The sequence below is a fragment of the Pinus tabuliformis genome, chromosome 2_2 (assembly GCF_031772625.1).
Source record: "Pinus tabuliformis cultivar Carrire ecotype Pingquan chromosome 2_2, CPIR1, whole genome shotgun sequence".
Lineage (NCBI taxonomy): Eukaryota > Viridiplantae > Streptophyta > Pinopsida > Pinales > Pinaceae > Pinus > Pinus tabuliformis.
In genome coordinates this window covers 481,386,401-481,394,056 of record NC_142300.1, presented here as the reverse complement: position 1 = coordinate 481,394,056, position 7,656 = coordinate 481,386,401, and the positions used below count along the sequence as shown (strand labels likewise).

The following is a 7,656-nucleotide window of genomic DNA, read 5'->3' as shown; positions in this document are numbered from 1 at the left end:
CCAAAAAAAATGTGGAATGAAAGAGTATGCATTTTTTGTTCTTCCGTAAAAGTGGAAACAGAAAAGCATTTCGTTTTAGAATGTAAGGCCTTCAAAGACAACCGAAAAAGTTATGCAGATATGCTGGCAGTTAGCTCTTGGGATAATCTATTTAGGGAGAGGTGTGAAGCTTCACAAAAAATAACATAATACATCAAGCAGATGAAGAAGTCCCATAAATTATCTTTAACCTTATTAAAATAATATCTTTCTTTCTTTCTTTTAAAATTTAAAAACACATTTTAAACCATTAAAATTTACAATTTAATAAAAAATATTTCATTAAATTTCAATTTTAAAAAATATTAATCTCCTGCATAATAATTTACCATCGATTTCCATCGCTGGTTTGGACGCAGTGACACTAATTATATTAGTGACGCTTTAAGACACCAACTTTAAATGGGATATTGGTTGCCATATCGACTTTTTAAGACTAATCCACTTTCAAGGTGGAATTTCACCATCATAATGGAAAAAGACAAGAAGTTTGGAATCATATCTACTTCCGTGAGCAGGGAATTCAAGTGGAACTGGAATATACTTCCCAAAATAAAGCCGCCGTCCCTTCAGCTATAGTTAAGCAATGGGTTTTCTTCCGCAATTTGAGGTGTGGGTGAAAAGTAACATTCTACACCAAACCCCACCTTATCTAATTCCGGGTGATCCAAGTGAATGTGCACCATTCATTTTTCCACCAGGACAGAGTCCTTCTGGAATATGTATCTATTTATGCACACACAAACACATAGAACGCATTCCTTAATGTAGTTGGAGGTTTGTGGCCATGGCCTCCGCCATGGTTGCAACCACTGTAACTACTGCAACTATCGGCCTCTCTGAGAAGCCATATTCACATCATCAACAAGATCGTTTAGATGATCATCTTTATGACCACATGGATCGAGGTTTTATTGTCCTCAATTTGTTTGAATGAACACACGGTGGAGGAAGTGTGTTAATTCACATCATCCATGGATGTGTGTGGGTTGAGAAAATCAGAGAAGGGAGGCTATTTTGTCTTTCAGAAAGACCGCTAAATCTGATTCAACCGGATCGATATCGAAATTTACTGCTGAGAACTCACAGAACGCATGCCCCTGGAATGGTATTTGGTGTACGCAGCACACCAGAGAAGTGGTTGACCTAATCTTTTCCCAAATAGCATTGGAAGGTGCTCTGTTCCCATCTCTTGATAACCTCAAGGTATTGTGCACTCTGAATTTTTCTTATAAAAAATATTTGACAATGAAAGAATTCCATCAGAGTTTGTGTAGCTTAAAGCGCTCCTAGGAATACATGACCTTAGTTTTAGTTTGCTATGGGGTTTTATTTCAAAAGCGCTCGCTAATGAAGGTGAAGCTTTCATATATAAAAGTTTGAGAAGGTATATACTTCTAATGGTCTTAGTGGAAGTATTCCAACTTGTTTGAGTTGCTGAAGCCATCTTGATTCTCCGTCAAATTTTTGAGTTAGATTCACTTAGATCGAACTCATCTTTAACCCCAGATCTGTAAAATTTGGATAGTGTTTATGGATCCATTCAATGGATACCAGGATTACGTTAATACCAGTTTTGTTAGGCAGAATACCGTCAACCTTAAATAAATGCACTTACAAAGTGTCAAGGTGTCCAAGACATCAGCAGAAACTTCTATGGCAGTTCAGCTCTTTTTAATCACTTCTTCGCCAATCTTTTAGGATCTTTGACTATTTTTATCGAAGCTTCAGTTGATACTCAATGGCAATCTGGACACAGCCTTTTCAGCATCTATGGCAGTTTTCTCTGCTCGTTCCACTGCCAACTGTATCCAGCTTGCTGCTCCATGGAAATTTGGACACAGCATTTCCAGCTTCCTTAGCAGTCTCCATCATTGTAATTACTTCTTGGCCACTATGCCAGAATCTTGGGTTAACCGTATCAAGCTGCTGGATTTAATGGCAAATGCACTGATAGGTGAAATTCCTGGTACCTTGCACTTTTTCAATGACCTTAGAATTAGAATTTTAATGTGTGCAGTGGATTTTCATTCCCTCAATTGATCACAGATCTTACTCAGTTGCTTGTTATTATAATAATCGTGCAGCTGTTGATCTGAGGAATCTTTGAAGCAGTTCTGAGGAAGTTTCAATCATGAAGATTTGGAACATCTGGTGGAATTTGCAGAGTATATTTGTCTCACAACAGCATGAGAAGCCTTAAGAGCCTACCAATTACTCTGGTGTGGTTATTTCATAATTTTCAAGGTAAAAGAGCAGTCTGGTTTGATTAGGGCTTTTGTCTAACAAACTCCAATTGATTAGGGCCCTTGTCTAACAATCTCTACAGAAAATCCGAACAGGTTAAATTTTTTTGTTTTGATTTCATTTCACAGAAAAAATGCGTAAGAGAAGGACCAGCTAGAGGCGTGAGTTTCAGTGGTCCCTCTCTGCACGACCAAATTCTGCTGGAATGGTCCCTCTCTGCACGACCAAATTCTTGCTGGAATGGTCCCTCTCAACAAGTTGGTACATGGAATCTGGATCCATTTAAGGCGTCTGCAATTAGACAATCCTGTTGGAACAGAAGTACCCATCGCTAAATACAATTGAGATCAAGTAATGTTCCAGTAGTGCTTTAAGGTGTCCAAACTCGGATGAAATTCTTTCTGTCAAATATTATATGAAAGGTTCAAAGTGCCCAATAACTAGGGGTTAACAATAGATGGGGAAAGAGTACCTTCCAACCCTATAATAACTGGGGAAGATTATGGCAACCACTCTTCTAGTGTGTTGTCTTATCTGCACGAAATACCATTCCACGACCATACCTTTTTTGAGAACTCGGTGGCCCGAGATCCTGTTATTATTTTCTCACCATCGGCCATGGATGATGGGAATTGATCAACTTCCTTCATCATGTGTCCATTCAAAACAAAAACGAAGGCAAAGATATCTTTCACCCCATGGAAGGGGTGATAATATTGTTGAAAGTTGCAGCAGTTACAGGGGGATGACATATAATATTGTTAAAAGTTGCAGCAGTTACAGGGGGATGACATGAACACAAGTATCATGATAACACCAGCTTTATACATTTCTGAGATGTTGAGAGTTTGGATTGCACCTACTGTCAATTGGTAGTTAATTGCATCCCCATCCCGTTTGCACTGTACACATCATTGCTAATGAAGCATACAGGGTCTTTATGTTTGATTTTGTTTTAAATTACTATACTGTGAAGAATGCATCGGTTTTATGTTTATTTTTTTTTAAATTATTATTTTAAACATATCTTTAATTTTATTATTATGATTTTTTTTTCGGTATTTTCAGTTTTTATTTCTTAGATCATAGATAAGGGAAAAACAAAAAAAAAGATGGTTATTACATCATAATGCCACCGAACCCCTTCAAGTTCAACGAACAAAATAAAAAGATGGTTATTACATCATAATGCCACCTAACCCCTTCAAGTTCAACAAACAACATAAAAAGATAAAGACAATCCTTCTACCGAATTGTGGCTGGGATTGTTATCTTGTATTCAAGTTCAACCAACAAAATAAGAGGATAAAAATCTAAAGATAATCGAACGAGAAATACCAAAATGATGTAGCAGTTGTGGATTATCTTTGGAGATACAACACAATAGCTAGCTGTATTATAAAAATAGCATTGAAAGAATATTTGTAAATTTAATAATGACAGGATATTATTTGTATTTTGAATCTTGAAAATTTTGTAATGAGATTGTGATGTATATGTTATTTTTAACATGAAGATATATGGGTTAAATATAATATGTTATATAAAATTATAAAGTAAATAAAATAATAATCATTTACAAATTTTGATGATTGAAGAAGAAAAATGTTTATTAAAATTTAGTTGGTTATTACATTTAAAGATGGTCTAAGGTTATATGATTTTTTTTGTAAATTTATTTACTTATTCAAAAAGTATTAACACAAATTTTCCAAAATCCCCATACTTTTGTTAAGCTAAGAGGTTAGGAAGGTTGGTGTCTCACAAATATCTTGAAAATGAGATTTATATCAATATTTTCTGGACATTTTACAAGTGTTTTTCATCTTCAACCATATGTCACAATGGTAACAAAATTTCTCATCCAAAGGCATTTTGGAAATTGACCAACTCTTATTTTCACCATGGAGTTCATACAAATTTTGTTCTTATTATCAGTTAATACTTTTGAAATTCTAGATTATGGTTTATCATCTCTTTATAATATCTTAACTTTATTTTTCCTTCAAATGTTTTTATCACACCATATTTTCTCTTTAAATTTCGAGGTAATAATATTTTTAATATTATCTTTATTTTTAAAATGATCTCTTCCCTTATTCCCAAATGGTTTAGCAAAGACTAGGCATCCTTATGCTATCCGTGCTTGATTCAAAGTTGGTTTTGGCTAGAGTTGAGGTAATTTTAGGAAACATTTTGTGTTCTATGTTGTTTAACTTGTTCTTAGACATTAGGTACTTAGTCATAGTTGTGCTCTCTATGGGGAAAGTACTTTCTTTAGCAAGGAGGATAGGTTATGATCTATTTCCTTTAATTTTGAGATTATAAGTTATAAAACACTTTTGGATGTAATATATCTTTCTCCATAGCTATTTGGAGATATTTCATCCCCTAATTTAACATCCATATAAAATAACAAGAGTAATGAGAGTCTTAAAGAATTTTTTTTTTTAAACCCATATCCAAAGGTCCACTCATTTACAATTGTTTTCAAACCGAAAATAAGTTTTTCACCCTCCATTTATCATTTTGTCAATGCTATAATTCCATTTTATGTTGTGATGAGTATCAATTCTGAGTTATTTGTATGAAAACACTTCCTCCATGTTGTCGTTGTCATATACAAAAGTATCATAGGTCATATTATTGGATTTAATTATCATGAACTTTTCTTTTTAGTATTAACAACCATGTCCATATTGGAAAAAAAATCTTTCAAGATTCTTAATTTCTTGCAAACATCATAGGGACTCCTCACCATAATAAATATATCATCAACATGAAGAAGAAGAATGATGACGATGCCAACAATACTTGGGCTAAGGCAACTCGCTTCTTCCAAAAAATCTTCTTACTTGTTAATGCATATGCCAAAAAAAGTAGAAGACAAGAGATAATCTTGCTTAATTATGATATTGTAGATATTTTCTTTTGAATATCCCTTAATGTTCCTAAAGTTAATAATAACATTATCATACAATCTTATCACAACCCCCAAATCAGAAGGCACTTTCATCTCTTCCAACCTATCTCAAATACCTGTCTAAAGTACAACACAAATGATTGTTCATTTTGAGCATATCCCTAATTATTGAAAAGAGATCCCTCAAAAAGAAAAGAAAAAGATAACTTATAACTCTAAATTGCCACATAAAAATTGAAATAATAGTTACATAAAAGAATATAAATAAAAATTTGGAAAACCAAATGGCGTCCTTTCCCTCTCGGAAAAATTTAGACTATTTTACTTTAAAAGAACTAATATTAGTTCTTTGTTGTAATTTATCTTTTATTTTTTAAATCCATCACTAACCAAAATGAACTATTTTTATAGTATTCTAATCAACATGCAATTATTCTTACTCAATCTTGCTTAAAAGTTTTGCGAATATAGTTCTTAAAATATTACTTTCAATTATTATAAACATTTTCTTTATAATTTAAAGTTTATATAAGAATATTTTGTGAAATACTCTAAATTGTTATCTTGCATTTACTCCAATCAATTCTATGCCCTCTTAGTTTTCATCAAATTTATTAAATGAGATATGAGGCCATAGCCTACGTTTTCAGGCACAAACTATTCTCAATTGAATATTAGTTATCCTAGAGTTAATATATTCTTTAGCCCAATGAACTAATTCCTTGTTACTAATTGCATTTACTTCTATTGTTTTGTATTCACATTATTTTCTTCTTTAATTAATTTATCTTCTAACATTTACATATTAGTTAGTCACATATTCGTTTGAAAATTGTACATGGTGGATTACATTGTAAGCCGTAAAATCCCAGATAGTAATAGATTCCAAGCCAAAATCTAGATTGATTTTCCGAAACAAAATGAGGGAGAGTCTAAGGGGGCCTTTCTTGTAGGGCTATACCCTATTATTGATGTGCTTCATCAACAAAATTAGCACTAGCACTATGACGACCACTCTTGGAAAGATACCCTTGAGTATAGATGAGTTTACAATTATTTCTATCTTATCTTCATGGATGTTTTTTAAATCCCTACATGGGGTCTCATACAAAATTGAGCCTACGAGTGCCTTTGCATGAACCCCTAATAAAGGTAATTGAATTTTTGTTTGAAGTTTTATGGTGAAGGAAACATTATATGACTTGTGCATATTGGATAACTAGAACATATATTACACCTAGTCAATATTATTCTTGAAGATATAGTATGCATGTTGCTTCCATTTACTTTCAAAAGTAAGGTTTTACACTCGTATAATTTTTTTTTCAATCTATATATTTATTGGATTTGGTTTAAGCTTTAAAGTACTTTCATAAATTTTTATAAACAATATTTTATATTATATTATCTAATTTTAAGGTCATGGTCAAGTTAGATTTTCATAAATTTTTATAAACAATATTTTATATTATATTATCTAATTTTAAGGTCATGGTCAAGTTAGATTTTCATAAATTTTTATAAACAATATTTTATATTATATTATCTAATTTTAAGGTCACGGTCAAGCCAGACACCAAATTGGTGTATGAAACTTCCATTGTTTGTGGGATAAGGGACTCATTTCCGCGCAGCAATTTGGCTGCTAAGTTTATGAAGACATACATACTCTACCCCCTCTGGTTTTGAACTTGTGACCTCTTACAAGGAAACACATGCTCTTAACCATTAGTGACGCAGGAAAAACCGCCTAAAGGCAATTTCCCTGACTTTCATAATAACATTACGTGAACATGTGGGTTATGGCCCACTTATACCGATCGAAAGTGTTTACATTGGTGGGTTTTAAACAAAACCCGACCAATCACCCAACATCGCTTTAACATGTAATCCACCAACGAACGCTGGTCCACCTGAATGCACAAGACCAGACTCCAAATAGATTTAAACCCGTTTCCATAAATTTCCCGAGTCCGCTCAGGTCCAAGTCCTATCGGCTTCAATCTCCACCATTGATCAAAGCCCATTTGATCCAACGATCAACAACGATATCGCACGGGAATCTTGCACAATGTTTACCTGACCTTATGGAGCCGATAAGGATTATATATCCTTAATCTATAAATGTTCGGGTCCGACTTTGAAGTTAAAGTCTGATCTCTTTACGACTCGATATCCATTGGATATACAAGGTCATCAGATCTACGACCTGCGGGTCTTCCACTAGCGCACGAGTTGCTAACAGGCCTAACCCCCGCCGTTGACTAGACCTAAAAGTTTGAAATGAGATTGACAGCTAGGATTTAGTGCGGGCCTTCAGCCACGATCAAAACATCCATACATTCCTATCCCCCACAGTCTATTCCTCTTCCATTCATATCCGACGATCTAAATGATCTGACGGTTCCCTCTGCGCTTGTTCACTTATGATGGAATCTACATCAATC

General features: G+C 33.8%; 1 long non-coding RNA gene across 1 annotated transcript; it reads left to right on the top strand.

The window, feature by feature from the left end:
- The first annotated feature begins 1,440 nt into the window (after positions 1–1,440).
- LOC149193437 (uncharacterized) lies at positions 1,441–3,234 on the top strand. The gene is made up of 3 exons (XR_016254445.1): positions 1,441–1,996; positions 2,127–2,286; positions 2,415–3,234. It is a non-coding gene; the product is annotated as an uncharacterized LOC149193437 (long non-coding RNA).
- Positions 3,235–7,656: the final 4,422 nt, after the last annotated feature.